We start from the raw sequence: 18,298 nt of genomic DNA on the forward strand, positions 1-18,298 counted from the left end.
TCGAGGGGGATATATATGTCATGTTTATTACAATGATTTGAGTATTCTATTCGAGTCTAAATTTATTTTGAATGTGAAGGAGTATTACCATGTTCAATTTTCAAGACCCCGTTAACTGTCCCAAACCCTTCTTGCTATCACTTTTAAGCAAGTACATCACTCTTCATATCAAATTGAATGAAGTCGAAATAGTTGGGGGGGGACAAAATCCCAATACAAGAATGGATGAAAAATTTTACAATTTTTTGTGAATTTAATTTCGTCATTATTAAGATTGACTTTTTTTGAGCCGGTGAACGTGCTCGTTGACTCCAAGCCCAATAATCATTCAGATTTCGGATGAGTATTGGACCAATAATCATATAGCTTCATTTGCATTTTTCTGATTAAGAAGTGAGGAAAAAAGAATCGAACGGTGTGTTTGCATCATTTACAATTTCATTGCTTTTTTTCTTGGCTGGGATACAATATCTCTGTTTTTGGGCCACCCGAAAATCCAAGCAACACTTTCCGGTAACAGGTCCCTTAATTCGGGATACAGGGGCAAATGACAAAATGTCTAGGGGACCAAATCCGAAATAATAGAAAGGTCATGTCCTTAGATGCAAAAAAGTCGTCTCGCTAGTCGCTCCTTGCTTCCTTCCAGAAGTTTCTTTGCTTTAGCGAGGGAGGTCGCTTCTAGACTCAAATGCTCAAACGCACTCAACCGCGAGCTTCCACTCCAGCTACATGCATGCTGAAAGTGCTAGCATAAACACCTAGAGGAGGTGAATAGGTGTAAAAATAGATTCTGCAAAATACAGTGAAAACCTTTACTTTTAACCTGAGTCTGAATAATAACAAATTTTTGAAACTGAGTCTGAAGAGCAGTAAACTTTGAGCGAGATCAGACTTTAGCAGTTTAATAGAACTACGAACAAAATAAAGATATTCAGGGAAAAGAATAAGAACACAAGATTTATAGTGGTTCGGCTTAGATCAAGCCTACTTCCAATCTCCCACGCTAACAGCCTTCTTGCTGGATTCCACTATGCGATCAACAAGAGATTACAACTTTAAGTGCAAACACTTAGTAGTAGATCACACTATCTCACTAAGTCACTTTTTTGGTATTTCTCTCACGATCACAAATGTTTAAGCTCATAAGAGATAAGTGTATGATCGGAGGTCACTCAAACTTTGGAATTATAAATTCTACGCTCCGTCTCTTACTTGCTCATCGGTCCTTCATCTCCTTAAATACTCCTCCACTTCCAAACTAGCCGTTGGACAGTATCTCGAGGATCGTCTTCCAATCTACCCGTTGGATAGATCTGTATCAAGAAGATTTGGTAGCCGTTGAGTGACAAAAGTAAAATCCCAAATTGATTCCGATCGCCCATACAAACATAATCTCGGTTTCCATAAGTAGAGCTTCTTCGTATAGAAAGTTCTTGTCTTCAAGATCCAATTGTCAATCAATTAGATCAAGTCAATCAAATCAATCAAATCAATCTTAATGTAGAATCCAAACCAGATTACTATTCATTATATGATTGGGGCTTGTGTTACGTTTTGTCGAATTTGGATGTAAAGTCTGAGTGCAACTGTACAATCTGTGTCTGAGTGCAATAGACTTTACAATCTGGGTTTGAACATATTTTGCTTCTGAACAGATTTAGCTTTAAGGTCTGAACACAGTTTGAATAAGTTCAGCTTCAGCATAGAGCTTATTTTCCAGTTCAGCTTCAGACTTTGACAATATCCTTTATTCGTTCTATCATTTGCATAGTCTATTACTCAACCATTAAACATATTAGTAGCCTTTGATTTATTTTGTCATCTTCAAAACATCATAAGGGATTTCCCTAACAATCTCTCCATTTTTGATAAGTACAAAACAATATTTGAATATGCAGATTTGTAAACATACTTTTAAAAATATTAATTTAAATCAAAGGATATCAGAAGATAGCAAATAAATTGAGCATAAAAATATATAGAAAAATAACCGCAGCTCAATATTATGCAATAAATAATATCAACCAATCAACACATATGTATATTCATATCTTCTCCCCCTTTTTGTCATAATCAAAAGCGATAACAATGGAAATAATATCACGTAGAGAATATAAAACGATAACAAATGTCTTGCATGAAACACAATTTCCAAAAAATCAGTAAATCGAATATTAAAGATATGCAATATAGCTCACTTCGATCATATCAGCAAATATCCAATAAAAGTCACGGATGCATTATAAAATTCACTTATTCTTTTTGTCAAAACAAATTGATAATATCAATAAGAGATTCGTTAATGACAAAAGGTAATAAGAGATGCACTAACCGGATTTTGTAGAACTTAAATTCTAACACATTTACCTTCTCCTTCCTTCCATAATAAGATCATGATCATGATTGATTCAAAAAGATTTTTCTATAATTCATCAAAGCTACCCCTCAATTTGTTGCCTTTTTGAGTTAATCATGATTCTTTTCCTTTCTCTTGGATTCGCTTTCTCCCCTATCATCATAACAATATTTGCGAATAGAAATAATTGTTGCTTGTGCATGTTGAACATAATATTTTTCCGTTATATCCTTTGTAGCAACAATATCCACAACGATCACTTGCATTTTGAAATTCGAGACAAAAATTTATTTTCTTCAATCAAGCTCTTGTCGAATTCAACCTCCATAAACTTAACGAACTTTTTGCACAAATGAGCTGTAATAATATCCACATAATATATAATACCCTTTCTTCAAATAAACTAATTGAATAGCATATATAAAATTAAAATTCAGAACTACTGAACATTTCATACGACACATAAGGGATTTCCTTAACAAGCAAAAATTTTGCACAAGGAATAGAATCTTTAAGCCTCCAAAAAATAGCATAGAATCTCCATGATTTTCAAATCTAGCTTTCCAAAATTCAAAAGGAATATCCTTTTGCGACATGCAAATTCTTGTATAACATATGATAATCCTTGCAAAAATATCACGTAATACCTTTATCTGATTTGTGGATCAAATTTGCTAGATATAAGATATCTTCTATGAATATAGCAAGAATATCCATGAATATGCAATAATATCTTTCGAGATCAAAGGGATTTCCTTGAGCATAAATCTCAGATATATATTATTGATGCATTTCGTAAAAAGAAAGATATTTTTATCATGTGCCAAATCAAGTAAAAACTTGTAATGCATTATATTTATGACAAAAGATATTTGCAATATAACAAATAATTATCCAAAAGTATGATAAATGCATGTAGAAATTTGTAGGGCGGGATGATAAAAAATATTCTCTTACCTATGGTATATGTACCATTAAAAAAAATCATTACCAATCTTCGCCTGAGATTCTTTTCTTATTGCACCAAAATCTGCGTAGATTTGCAATCATTCTTGCCTTATTGAATTTCCTGCAATCAACTCATTTCCTTTTCGGTATCCATCAATTTGGATCCTTATTTGATGTTAGAGATAGATAATCAAATATTCTTTCTAAACTCATCATGATATATTATTTAAAGAAAGAACATTATGCACAATAAAATTAGGGAGAACCAAATCCTTGAATATTTAAGAAAGAAAATTTTGCATAATAAATTAATATAACGTAAAACAGATTTTCACTTTGCAAAATATGACAAAATCTGAAAGCATAAAATTAAACCAAATATACTCAATTGTCTCTTAGCAAGATTTCAAAAATAATCACACATATTAAATCTCAATTCATGAATTACAAAAACAGATCATATGATTCTTTCTTCAATAAAACAAAATATAATCATTATAAAATCCGAATCAACCAAGGATATATCGAAATCAAGTATAATGAGAATTACTGCCCAAATCAAATAAAAAATTCCTTACCAAATTCTCTTTCTTCTTCTCCTTTATTTCCCGCAAAAAAATAACTCATCTTTTCTTTGGTACCCATTTTTCTTAGGTCCATGAGAGTTAGTAGAATATGTTGTTTTTATCCAATTTTTCATAATAGGTCTCCGGACTTTAGGACATTCTTTCTGAAAGTATTCCAAATCTCCACAATTTGAACACTTGAGGGCATTTCCACTAACTGGTTTTACAAACATTTTTTGAAAATGATTTTTGTAAAATGCCTTTGGAGGTCTTTGTCTAAGTCTCTCCTTGACTTTAGGAAAATCAATTAGAAAATCACTTTCTTTATTGAAACCAAGTCCCAACTTATTATAGTAAGGAACTTGTATGGAAAGAATATGCTCTAATATTTTTGATCCATTTGAAAATTTTGTCGAAATATTTGAAAATTTATTTTTAAAGAATCATTTTCTTTGACAAGTAAATCTCGACTTTCTTTTGTTTGTAGAAAATATTTTTACCAAATTTCAAACTTTTCTTTTTGAAAAAGATCCTGTTGCCTAAGCCAAGAATTTTCCTTTTAAGTTCAAAGATTCTTTTAAGAGAAGATTTGAGATTTTAGTAAAGCTCATTTATATACTTTGAAACTTTGAAATGAATTTTTGAATGGTTTACCTCGATTTTCTCATCGGATTCTGAGTTTGTGTCTGAGTCAGACTCTGATTTTAAGTCTGTGTCTAAGTTAGACTCAGATTCTGAATGTACCATCAAGCATATATTTCCTTACTCATCATCTTCTTTCATTGTTTTTTTCTGCCGATTCTATTTGTAATGTCTTCTTCCATCGAATTTCCTTCCTTTTCTACTAAGCTTTTTGAATTTCTTGATCATGAAAGCAAGTTCTTCTTCGTCCATGTCATTTTCTGAGTCTATTTCATAAAAAACAGCGTTAGATACTAAAGTGATGGACTTCTTACCTTCTGGATCTTCATCGTTAACTTGTTCCACTTCGTAAGATTGAAGAGTGCCAATCAATTCATCAACAGAAAGTGGCATAATCCTCTGAGTCTCCTGGATTGAAGTCTTGACATGGTTCCAATCTTTTAAGAGACCTTGCAAGAGTTTGTTGACCTTCATTGGGGAAGAAATTAGTTGACCTTGATATGCTAAACCATTAACAATTTTTGTAAAACGGTTGAACATATCTCCAATTGACTCTTCTTGCTTCATCTTAAAAGATTCATATTTGCCGAGCAGGAAGTTTATTTTTGTCTCTTTTACACGATCGGTTCCTTCATATGTAACATGAAGTTTATCACAAACTTCTTTTGTTGTTTCATATGAAGAGATTCTATTATATTTAACTGGAGATAAAGTGTAATATAAAAAATATATTGCTTTTGCATCAAACGCTTCTCTTTTGGACATCTTCGTCCGAGACATAGGAGCAGGGGGTTTGGTTTCTTTGTCTTTGCCATTCTTATTTGATGTAGACGCGGCAGTGGGATTATTCCTTTTTCCACAACATCCCATTGCAAGGGATTTCTAGATCTTAGGAATGCCTTCATTTTGTTCTTCCACACGTTGTATTTGTTTCCATCAAAATATGGTGGCCTTGTGTTGCTTTATCCCTCCATAAGTCCTGGTGCCAAGATACTAGCCATAAAAGATCTTTAGCTCAAAAGTAAAAACACTTTTATAAACCGAGCACTTGGCTTTGATATCAATTGAAAGTGCTAGCATAAACACCTAGAGGGGGTGAATAGGTGTAAAAACAGATTTTGTAAAATACAGTAAAAACCTTTACTTTTAACCTGAATCTGAATAATAACAAACTTTTGAAATTGAGTTTGAAGAGCAGCACTTGAGCGAGATCGAACTTTAGTAGTTAAATAGAACTATGAACAAAATAAAGAGATTTAGGGAAGAGAATAAGAACATGAGATTTATAGCGGTTCGGCTTAGATCAAGCCTACGTCCACTCTCTCATACTAACAGCCTTCTTGCTGGATTCTACTATGCGATCAACAAGAGATTACAACTTTGAGTGCAAACACTTAGTAGTAGATCACACTATCTCACTAAGTCACTCTTTTGGTCTTTCTCTCACGATCACAAACGTTTAAGCTCACAAGAGACAAGTGTATGATAGAAGGTCGCTTTGGAATTATAAATTCTATGTTCCGTCTCTTACTTGCTCATTGGTCCTTCATCTCCGTAAATACTCCTCCACTTCCAAACTAGCCGTTGGACAGTATCTCGAGGATCGTCTTCCAATCTATCCGTTGGACAGATCTATATCAAGAAGATTTGGTAACTGTTGAGTGACAAAAGTAGAATCCCAAATTGATTCCGATCGCCCATACAAACAGAATCTTGGTTTCCATAATTAGTGCTTCTTCGTATAGAAAGTTCTTATCTTCAAGATCCAATTGTCAATCAATTAGATCGAGTCAATCAAATCAATCTTGATGTAGAATCGAAACCAGATTACTAGCCGTTATGATTGGGGTTTGTGTTACGTTCTATCAAATTTGGATGTAAAGTCTAAGTGCAATAAACCGTGCAATCTGAGTCTGAGTGCAATAGACTTTACAATCTGGGTCTATACATATTCTGCTTCTGAATAGATTTAGCTTTAAGGTCTTAACACAGTTTGAATAAGTTCGGCTTCATCATAGAGTTTGTTTTCTAGTTCAACTTCAGACTTTGACAATATCCTTTATTCATTATATCATCTGTATAGTCTATTACTCAACCATTAAACATGTTAGTAGCCTTTGATTTATTTTGTCATCTTCAAAACATCATAAGGGATTTCCCTAACACATGCCACCCCAAGCAGCTTGGCCTCCGGCTACGCTAGCCTTGGCTAGAGCGGTGATGGCGGCGATGGTGGCAAGAGCCCATATGTGCATGTCGCTTCGCTGAATGCCCCCATGCCATCCAGCAGGAGTGAGTCCATCGAGGCGTATACTTCGCGCTAGGAGTTAATGATTGGTGATTAGAGGCTTTTTAGAATGGTTTTGATGGGGCCGACGCTTTGCTGGTGTTTGCGGGTCTGATGGATGTGGCGCGTTGAACCGGTGTGGGAAGAGGTTTGAGGATGCTATAAGAAAAGTACCAATGAGGCAATGAAGTACCGCAGTTTCCGTAACGGATATTCTCTCTAATGTAGGAGCTAATGAGGATGGGCTCTTGCTGCACAAATCCTATTTGCGTCCTTAGCCATCTCAGGTTGTATTCCTTTATGTCCTTCCCATCAATGACGACCTTTCCTTCCATCGGATCATAGAACCTCAACAGAAGGGTTGGAATAGAGGACTTTCCGGCACCACTTGGCCTGACAAGAGCCACCTTCATCCCAGCTTCAATTTTCAACGTGAAGTTCTTCAGAACGGTAACTTCTGGTCGTGATGGATACTCAAATTTGACGTTCTGGAACTTAGCAGTTCCTTCGATCCTCCCATGATGTGTATTTTCCAGCACATTTGGTTCGATTTCAGTTTTTCGATTGAGGGTTTGGAATGCAGGGGTGAGTATGCTCATGGCCGATATCACGGTGGGGATCAGCGTCCACAGCTCTATAATAGAAAGTACCGTGAAAGAGAAAATCTGGTACGATCTTATGCCATTTTCGAATGTGGCTTGGCCTCTATCAACCAAGACCACGGTGTACCCCAAGGGGCTGCATGTGCGATGTTCCATAAGCAAAGAGAGAATCCTTGGATTATTCCATACTTGATATCGGTTCTCCTGCTCTATTTTGTTGGGACTTCTAATGCTAACTTGGCCTTCCTCAGGATTTGCTCTTCACAGCAAAAAGATGCTACAGTTCTTATGTTTGTCGCCGACTCAGAAGTTAGGGAAACGACTTTGCCATGTGCTACAGAAGAGTCGCCAGCAAATCCTTTGGCTGACTTGGCTTGAATGAGCCCACCAATGAAGTGGCAAGGCATCATAGTCCAAGCCACTAGACCCATTCTCCAGTTTGCAATCATGCTAACTACCGTAGCAATCAGTATAAAAGCGATGCCTTGGATGATGACTGACATGCGATCAGGAATGATCACTTTCACCATGGATGTATCATTGATGATTCACGAAGTAACCATCCCAATGCTATTCTCGAGATTCTCAAACCAAGTGAATTCATTGCTCAGCACACCTGCAAGATTTTAGAACAATCAATGCAAATTGTACTCTATAAATGATTCATAACTTGGGCAGAATCTCAAATTCAAGGCTAGTAGATTCTGTATTAAACTGTACAGGACTCTACTAGGAAAAAGGAGTGATAGCTACCTGAAAAGAGAGCTTTTCTAAGGTTTGTCATGGCCTTCTCACCAACCACACCGAACTAGTAATGCTGCAAGATGTGAGAGGCTAATTATAGCAACCCTATGAGGGAGAATGCGATCGAGTACCATCCAACTTCCCGCTTGGCATGTTTATGGTAATATGCTACACCTATTGTTATGATGAAGAACCCAAAAACAGGCTTTGAGATTCCAGAGAAACTGGCTACAATGGAGCCGATGGTTGTCTTGACGAGTTCTGTCCTCCTCAACCAAAACCAAATTCTCAAGAAGTGGACTGCTTCTAATCTTTTCTTGTGCTCCTCTAGCTCAGGATCTTCTGTGAGGCTTTCTTCTATCTCTACGCCCTTTTCACTTAAAACTCTGCTTTTAGGTGAGCCGTGGGGTTGGTCAATTTCATATTCTCGCGAAGATATATCAGTTCTATCATTCAATCTGTTAAATTGCTAAAGGGAGGAGAGATGAGGCTGAAACTTCATATTTCGTACAGAATAACCAAGTCTTTTTTATGAAAGACAAATATATAACGTAAAACACACCATAACTACCCATGTTCTACATAAAGCACTTACTCCACTAACACTTAAAAAATAGGACAACTATCACACATGACTCCACTAACTCTAATAACTGAAAAACCAAATCAGCAAAACATGCAAAAGGAAATAACTATTATTTCAACAATCTCTCCCTTAAACTGATGTTTACTAACATTCAGTTTAAAGCCTAGACTGTTTTCGACTTGCAAACACCTAGTAATCTTTTGAGCTTCACAAATGACTCCATCTTGAGGGCCTTGGTGAATATATCAGCAACTTGATCTTCACTCCTACAGTAGATTAGATCAACTGCTCCATCATTGCTAAGATCTCTCAAGATATAAAACTTCACATCAATGTGCTTGCTTCTTCCATGTAGCACAGGATTCTTGGAGAGTTTGATTGTCGAGTTGTTGTCACAAAATATTTTAGTAGCTCCCGGTTGCTTGAATTGTAGCTCCTCAAGAATTCTCCTTAGCCAAATAGCTTAACAAGCACTAGCTGTTGTAGCAACAAATTCAGCTTATGTTCTTGACAATGTGACAATTGGTTGCTTCTTGGATGACCACGAAATAGCACCTGTCCCAAACATAAAAGCATAACCCGAAGTGTTCCTCCTATCATCTTGATCTCCTGCATAATCACTATTAGTAAATCCCAACAAATTGGACCTTTCACCCTTCTTGTAAAATAGCCCAAAGTCCCTAGTTCCTTGCAAGTAACGAAGATTCTCTTGGCAACTAAAAAATGCATTTTTGTAGGATTCTCCATATATCTACTGATTAAACTCACAGAATACATTATATCTGGTCTTGTTGCGTTAGATACATCAAACTGCCCACACTTTGTTTATAAAGTGTGCTATCAACCTTCCTCCCTTCATGATCTTTGAATAGCTTTAAGCCAAACTTAACTGGAGTGTTTGTAGGATTATAATCCTTCATCTGAAACTTGTCCAAAATTTCTCCCACATATTTCTTTTGAGAAATAAAGATCCCATTATCCAATTGTACCACTTCTATGCAAAGGAAGTAATGCATCAAACCAAGATCGGACATTTCAAACTCATCCATCATAGATTTCTTGAATTCTTCAAACATGCTATCACAACTTCCAGTAAATATAAGATCGTTAACATACAAGTAGACAATAAACATTTTCTCTTTATCTCCAATCTTGACAAAAAGCGTATGCTCATAAGGACATTTTGAAAAACCAACTTTAAGAAAATAAGTTTCAATATGACTATATCAAGCCCGAGGAGCTTGTTTTAACCCATAAAGAGCTTTCTTCAATCTATAAACTTTATGCTCATTTCCAATCTTGACATAACCAGGCGGTTGCTCGACAAATACCTGTTCCTCCAAGTACCCATGCAAGAATGCTGATTTGACATTTAGCTGGAAAATAAGCCAAGAATTTTGTGCCGCCAATGCAATCACCAATCTGATCGTGTCATGTCTCACAACTGGAGAAAAAACTTATGTATAGTCGATTCCATATTGCTTCTTGTATCCCTTGGCTACCAAACGTGCTTTGTATTTGTCAACTTCACAATTTTCTTTCGTTTTGTTTTAAAGACCCACTTTACACCAATGGTTTTTTGTTCATCCGAAAGATCAGATAGCTCCCAAGTATCATTTCTTTCGATGGCATTAATTTCACCATCCATCGCTTTTTGCCATTTTTCTTCTTTGACAGCACTCTCAAAAGTTGTAGGGTCATAGTATGAAAATAAGGCAAAGTGAGTAATTGAATTTTCAATTCCAGTTACCTTATAATCTTTCATCCAAGCAGGCTTTCTTCTAATGTGGCGAAGAGATTGGGCTTCTTCTTCATTGACTTCAGCGACTGTTGGCGAAATTCCAACAGCTATAGAAGTCGTATTTGATGAATTTTCGAGCATACTAGGTGCTGAAATTTGCTCCTGTTCAGCATCATTGTCATAAAGGACTTGGGTAGGCTGCTGCCTATTCCAATCCCAAGTTTTCTCTTTATTAAAAACAACATCCTTGCTAGTCACAATCTTCCTTGTTAGTGGATTGAATAATTTATATGCTTTGGATGCTTCACTTACACCTAGAAAAACACATTTTTCAGCCTTGTCATCAAATTTCTTCTTTTTTACATCCGGGACATGGGCATATGCAATGCATCCAAAGACTCTGAAGTGATCTACAATCAGTCTTCTCCCACTCCAAGCCTCTTCAAGTGTCATATTTGAATAGCGAAAGTTGGACTTCTGTTTAAAACATGAATACTCCAATTTACTGCTCCTGGCCAGAAAATCCTTGGAACTATTCCTCTCACCATGTTGAGAATGGTTCTATTTTTCCTCTCAGATACACCATTCTGTTGTGGTGTATATGCAACAGTAAGCTCTCTTCGAATGCCATGCTCTGCACAAAAAACTTCAAATTCTTTTTAGCAATATTCACCACCACTATCTGTTCGAAGAGTCTTAATGGTCTTTCCTGCTTTATTTTCAACACGAGCTTTGAAGCTTTTAAATGTGGAGAAAGCTTCTGATTTTTCCTATAAAAAATAAATCCAAATTTTTTTGGAAAATCATCAATGAAGGTAATTAAGTATCTTTTACCTTTATTAGAAGATGGGTTTATGGGACCGCAAATGTCCGAATGCACCAACTGCAAAACATCCTTTGCTCTCTATGACTTCTCTTTTGAAAATTGAGAACGATGTTGTTTGCTAACAACATATTCTTCATAGACTTGGGAATGAATAGTAATTTGAGGAACACATGTCACCATGTTTTTCTGTTGGAGGGTCTTCAATCCACCAAAACTCAAGTGACCATAGCGAAAATGCCACAGCCATGAGGGATCTTTCTTTTCAGCCATCAAACAAGATTGAATATTTTCAATCTTTAATGGAAACAATCTATTTGAACTCATAGGAACAACTGCAATAGCACCTCTAACAGAATCATAAATTTTACAAGCACCCCTCTGAATGGTGATTACATAACCCTTTTCTTGTAATTGACCAGCACTCAATAGGTTACTTTTCAAGTCAAGAATATACAATACATTAGAGATCGTTTCCACAAAACCATTCTTGGTTCTTATCTTAATATCACATTTTCCCATCATTTTCACAGTAGAATGATCCCCAAAACTCACAGTGGAATGAAAATCTTCATTTAGATGAGAAAAAGAAGACTTTAAGAAGACTTACTTCCACTCATGTGGTTACTGCAGCCTGTATCCACATACTAAATATCTAACTCGCGCTTCTTTTCATCTTGAATAGCCATCAACAACGTTTCTACTTCCTTTTCTTCAACAAAAGTTGAACTCTCTGCCTGTTCTTTATTATTAGGCAGCCTAGTATAATATTCAGATGCATAATTACCAAATTTATGACATCTAAAACACTCTACCTTGGATTTGTTAGGATCCAGTCCTCTGCCTTTGCCTTGAAATTGGTCATTATTGGCTTTGAGATTCTTGCTAACATCTCTATTTCCTCGATCTCCCCTTCCTCTGAAATTGTTGGAATGAGTATTGGTAGAAGTTTTCAACGCTCTCCTCTACTGTTGAACTTCTGTTTATCTTCTGTTCATGGACCAATAAGGAGCTTTGCAATTCATCAAGAGAGAGCGCATCTATGTCTTTCGACTCTTCAATTGAGCAGACAACATAATTAAACTTTGGTGTCAAGGAACGCAAAATCTTCTCCACAATGGTGACATCGTCCATCTTCTCGCCATGGAATCACATCTTGTTGCCGATCTCCATTGTTCTGGCATAATAACTAGTGACAGATTCTCCATCCTTCATCGTTAGTGTCTCAAAATCTTTTCTCAAGGCTTGAAGCTATGCACGCTTTACCCTAATAGAGCATTGATATTTCTTCTTCATAGAATCTCAAATATCCTTGGAAGTTTCTTTGCAAAGAATAGTCTCCAAGATGGGACGATCGATAGCCTGAAAAAAATAATTTTTTGCCTTCAGGTCTTTCAACTTTCTAGCTTCCAATTATGCTTTCCGGGATCCATCAAAGCCATGCCCGCTGGTGGCTCTTGAATTCTAGATTCAACAACCGACCAATACTCTTTTGATCGTAAAAAATTCTCCATCAGCATGCTCCAATGGTCATAGTGACCATCAAAGCGTGGAATTGCTGGTTGAACAAAATTGTCGACGGCCATTAGAAATATTGCTGCTGCAATTATCTCACGAAAGTATCTCGCACCTCGAAACCTTCTTTATCTTTTTTTAAAAAACTCTCTCACACTTCTCTCAGGCTTTAATACCATTGTTAAATTGCTAAAGGGAGGAGAGATGAGGCTAAAACTTCATCTTTCGTACAGAACAATCAAGTCTTTTTTACAAAAGACAAATACATAACGTAAAACACACCATAACTACCCATGTTCTGCATATAGCACTTACTCCACTAACACCTAAAAACTAGGACAACTAACACACATGAATCCACTAACTCTAATAACTGAAAAACCAAATCAGCAAAACGTGCAAAAGGAAATAACTATTATTTCAACACCATCAACATCATGGGCCAGTGAGAACCTGTTTCTTTTTTTTATCAAAATAATTGTCATGCACAAACGGTAGGAAATAATGATTATGAGGCAGCCAACCTTTCATCACGAACAACACTGAGGTTCTGTATGTTGAATAAGCTGTTGTAAAATTTGCTGGTATCCAACAGGGTGCTGTGCGTTCCTTTCTCCTTAACCTGTCCATTCTCTATGACTGCAATTTCATCTGCATTAACGATGGTTGACAATCTGTGTGCAATCAAGATCACTGTTCTTCCCTGCATGGCCTTCTCCAATGCCTCTTGAACCAGCTTTTTGGATTCCGAATCAAGAGCACTTGTAGCCTCATCGAGCAGAAGTATTGGAGGATTCTTGAGAACGGCTCTGGCTATTGCAATTCTTTGTTTTTGTCCTCCTGACAGCTGGAAGCCCCTTTGCCTCATCTAGTCCATCATCATGGCGCCAAAATTTAACTCAGGATCCTTGTTTTTTGTCTGATGAGAGCTTGAGAACTTTCAGGAGAGACATCGTTTATTTACATCTGTTGCGAGGAGATTGCATATTACCTCTGTCAAGTACCTATCTAGAAGCTGTGAAATGAAATTATGTGCATTTGCCATCATTGCTGCATTCTCTATTTGTTGGTCATCTGCATCCAAATTTCCTACTTTAAGGTTGTCCTTGATAGTGCCAGCAAACAGTGATGGTTCTTGGGAAACTGCTCCAGTATTTTGGCGGAGGCACTTCAGATCAAGATCCTTGATGTTATGGTTATCTATGAGAATGACCCCTGAAAACATGCAATATTACCCAATCTTCAGCTACCTATGCAATATTATACAATCGTCAACAACCTTTGTGCGCAAAAAATGTATGAGCAATAGAAGCATGAAACCATGGGGATAATAAGGAGAGGATAACAAATTTCAGCTCAAGAGCATGGAGGATAAAGGTTTTAGACCTTTTGATGGATCGTAGAATCTTGCAACCAGGGATATGATTGTGCTTTTCCCACACCCACTTTTACCAACTAACGCCACCGTCTTTCCTGCTGGAATTGACAGCGTAAAACCTTGAAGAATCACTTCATCTTCTCGGGATGGGTAAGCAAAGTAAATGTTCCTTATGTTAATGTTTCCCTCGATTTCCTTCAATACGATCCCCCATGAAGCGTTGCTAATATTTGGTTTTCTCTGGATCACCATGAAAACTTCATTTCCTGCTGCTTGTGCTTGGTTCAATATTTGCATGTCTGGGGCAGCATAAGTGATTGAGCTGGAATGCAAAAGAAGCCACGGTCCATAATTAAGGTCATATCTTCTTTACTTCATTATATGAAGATTCTTAAAGGATCTTATATCTTCTTAAGAGGCTCAAAATGAAATGCATCATACACGCATTCATACAAAACTTCAGAGAACCCAAGTAGGACGATGTTATTTCCCATGTCTGGTGCAGATTAACTAGCTTGATGATTATCATCGGATTGCTTATCTAGTCGCTGTAAGACAAAACAATCTCATCCAAAAACTCTTACAAGAAAGGTAAACTTTTCCTACATAGCTCCAAAGAGGATGCTCATGACTGCTGCTATGACGTTCCCTCCACTAGATCTTCTAGTAGTAACCACGATTGCCCCGATCCATATGATTAGTGCCCAAGAGGACTTGGTCACTGCTTGAAACATTCCTGTTCCAACTCCCTTAATCAGTGCCTCTCCTCTGCTAATGACAGATTGCTTGTCCATGCAGTCTGAGAATGACTTGATTGCATGATCCTCTCCGATAAATGCAAAGACCATTTTCATATGAGATATGGTCTATAGGTTGTCAAACATTAACCCGTGAATTTCCAGATAATTCCCTTTTTCTTAGATTTTTTAAAAATAGGAAAGGTGAAGTTTTTTCACCTGTTCCACAACAGTAGTAGCTTCGGACAGGTAAATCATTTTGGCAGCTGAGATGGCATTCATTTTCTTGGTGGAGGTGGCTCCAATCAGTAGAATTAAGGGAACTACAAACAAGGTGACCAGTGAAACTTCCCAACTGCAAATGAAGGCAATCAAGACTCCAGAAAAGAATGTGGCGAAGCACGAAAGGAAGTGCCCCAGCTGCTAGCAAAAAGTTATGTTAGCATGATCGGCAAACTTCGGTGGAGAAATCTCAAAAGCGGTCAACTTGAGGGAGAGATTGCTACCTTCTCTCCTATAGCATCCTGGATTACGCTCATGTGAGTACTTATTCTGGCAATGACTTTTCACTCGACAATTCAGTATCGAAAGCTCCAATCTCCTGTCTGAGGAGCGAACTTGGGAATTCTAATCTGATCAGTGCTGTTTGTCTTTCGCTCGCGAACATCCAGCATCCAATCTCTGCAGAAAATTGGAAGCCACGCGAATGCTTTATTACTGCATATTTTCTATACTACTAGTTTTCTCTCCTGTAGTTAATCCATTGCTTCTTCCTAACTTTATTGCTAATAGTCCAATATGATAAATGATTACACGATACTTCCGATCCCGTAAAACTTGATGCCGCGTTTGGGAGTGACACGCCAAAATAAGCAAATCTCTGGTGGGCCCTAGGAAACAGTGACTTTCGAACGGCGATTATGTGCGAAACGAGTGTGCATGTCAATAAAAAAACTGAACTTCTGCGACTGAATAAAAACATATGCATCTCCATCATCTAAGAAAACCAAAAGAAGCCAACCTAGGATTCCAGCAGGGAAGGTTGCGAAGGCCATGTACCACACATAGAACAACCTGAAAGAGGAAAGAAGAAAAACACGAATGAAAAGCTCCAATGACACTGTACGAATCATCCATATTTAGTAAGTTGGAACTCAAAGGCGCGCTAGGAATAAATATAGCCACCAGTTGACAGTAAGCTAGGAATTCAAGCGAAGTGCAGTTATCTACCTTTTTCAGAGCATGAACCATGCCATCTTTGTTGTCGATATGACTCCCGAAAGCATTGAGTGCTTTGCCGAGCAACAAATATCCAATAGGTTGAGCCATCGCGTGGGCGACGGATCCTATGGTCCCTAGAGCCATTAAAATCCAATCAAGTGCGTCTGCATACTTCAAAAGCTTATAAAATGGCAAGCCTATCGGGTCACTCTTCTTCTTCACTTCCTCCAGTACTTCTGTTTCCTTCCCTTCTACCTGCATGGGCTGTTCCGGCTGGGTAGACGTCTGCACCATTTTTCTTTTTTCACATGCACAGAGGACCGACTGATGTGTTGACTCTTGAAGATTATATATTTATGAATACTATGCTGTACAAGGAATATATGGAGCATATCCTTTGAGCTTCGGGAAAAATAATAGCCGGGAAGTCTATTCCTTCTCAGCATTTCCGTTGATGTTTATGAGCCTGCTGCCACAGACAAAACATACAGAAACAGACATTGTCTGAGCAAGCAATTCTTAGATTTATTCCCCTAGATTAATTTCATTCTGGTTTAAGAGTACCTCGTTTACACCAAAAATGCTGGTTTAGAAAAATCGGTACCAGATCAATGAGATGCCAGAAAGGTCAGCATTGTTCGTCGAGATTCTTTGGGGTGTGTATTTTCCTCAAAACATCGTGCATGTCCATTTAGGAAACATCTCAGAAGATGCCTAATTAGCTAGCTAGAGTCTGTCCATCGTGCATCCAAGTCCGTCTTGCGATCTCCTTAGATGCACGACGGACATTTTTTCACATTACTTGGGGATTCACCAATCTAGAAGTATCTTGGGTTAAGCTCTTCTTAAAGCTGTTTCACATTTACTGCATACGGACTCGTTTTGCTCAGCATTTGTCACTTCTCTAACTCATTCCCCATCTAATCTTTTATCTATCCTAGTCTGTGATTATTTGTTCTGCTCAAACCTGTAACTTGGTGATCTAAGGAGTGGGAACCCATTTTCCACAGCCTTTCTCATCCCTTTCTCTCTCTATTTCGGCGAGAAAATATTTAACAGTTCTCTCACTGTGATAGTTGCAACTGTACGCCGAAATGAATTCCATTGTTGAGTTGATTCAAGTAAAGTTGGGTTCTTGAGGATCAAACTTACGGTCCATTCTTTACCCAAAAAAAAAAACTTACGGTCCATTCATTCCCGAAAAGAATGCGGTATTCCTCCACTCGATTCTGGAGAAACTTTGTGATCGGACAACGTCCCTGTCCGGCAGTTAAATTAATGACATAATTAGATGGCAGTTTCTCTTGTTCCATTCTGTGGTGGATAAGGATACTCTGATTTGACGCATTCAAGGGATAACTTTGTTCTGTTTCAGCAAAATGCAAACAAATATGAAGTATGAAACAGCCAAGACTTGGCCAACGAAGTAGCTTGTAAAATTGATATTAGTTTTCTCTGATATGGCAAAAAAAAAAAAGGAATAGAGCCACATCTGCCGGTTTCGAATTACCCGGGGATGATATATCTCTACCTATTGCATCATCACAATGACTCTTGTTCTCTTAACATGGAAGCAACGGACATTTCTTGCTTTTCCGCATGGTCATTTGGAAGTTTAAGGCGCTGAGATCAGCTAAGAAGCTTTCATTGGTGCTAGGGTTGAGGTGATTCGCGCTGGATTTCGAAGGGTACGTTTGCATGTCGGATATTCGATTCGTTAGTCAATACGCTCAATATGCATTTAACTTCATGAAACAGAGGATTCGAGAGGATATGCTTGACAGCGAACAAAATTTTTTCTTCCTTGAATCCCATCTAAGCCTTCGTGACCATCAATACGTAGTCGAACGAAGCACCTAGGCCCCGGGAAAAGGATGAAGTAGATGACATATTTTTACTCGATATGTTTTCCTATCCATCATCAAGAGTGACTGCAACCTTTCACCGAATCATTGCAGAAGGTCAGGGATCGGTCTCTTCAAACATTTAGGGAACTTCGACATTTACCATGAAGTTTTACCAATCGCTATTTACCTAGTAGGATATGAGCTGTGAATTGATCGCCCATGTTTTGTCCTTGCTAGCTAGCTAGCAACTCTTTCGATTTGCTCGTGATGAAAACTCTTGTTTAGTCCAGTTTATAGCATATACA

General features: G+C 37.5%; 1 pseudogene; it reads right to left on the reverse strand.

Moving 5' to 3' along the window:
* Nucleotides 1–16,440, reverse strand: part of LOC104427059 — an 80,284-nt pseudogene extending 63,844 nt beyond the window's left edge.
* Between the last annotated feature and the right edge of the window lie 1,858 nt (nt 16,441–18,298).

Source organism: Eucalyptus grandis, chromosome 11, assembly GCF_016545825.1.
Source record: "Eucalyptus grandis isolate ANBG69807.140 chromosome 11, ASM1654582v1, whole genome shotgun sequence".
Lineage (NCBI taxonomy): Eukaryota > Viridiplantae > Streptophyta > Magnoliopsida > Myrtales > Myrtaceae > Eucalyptus > Eucalyptus grandis.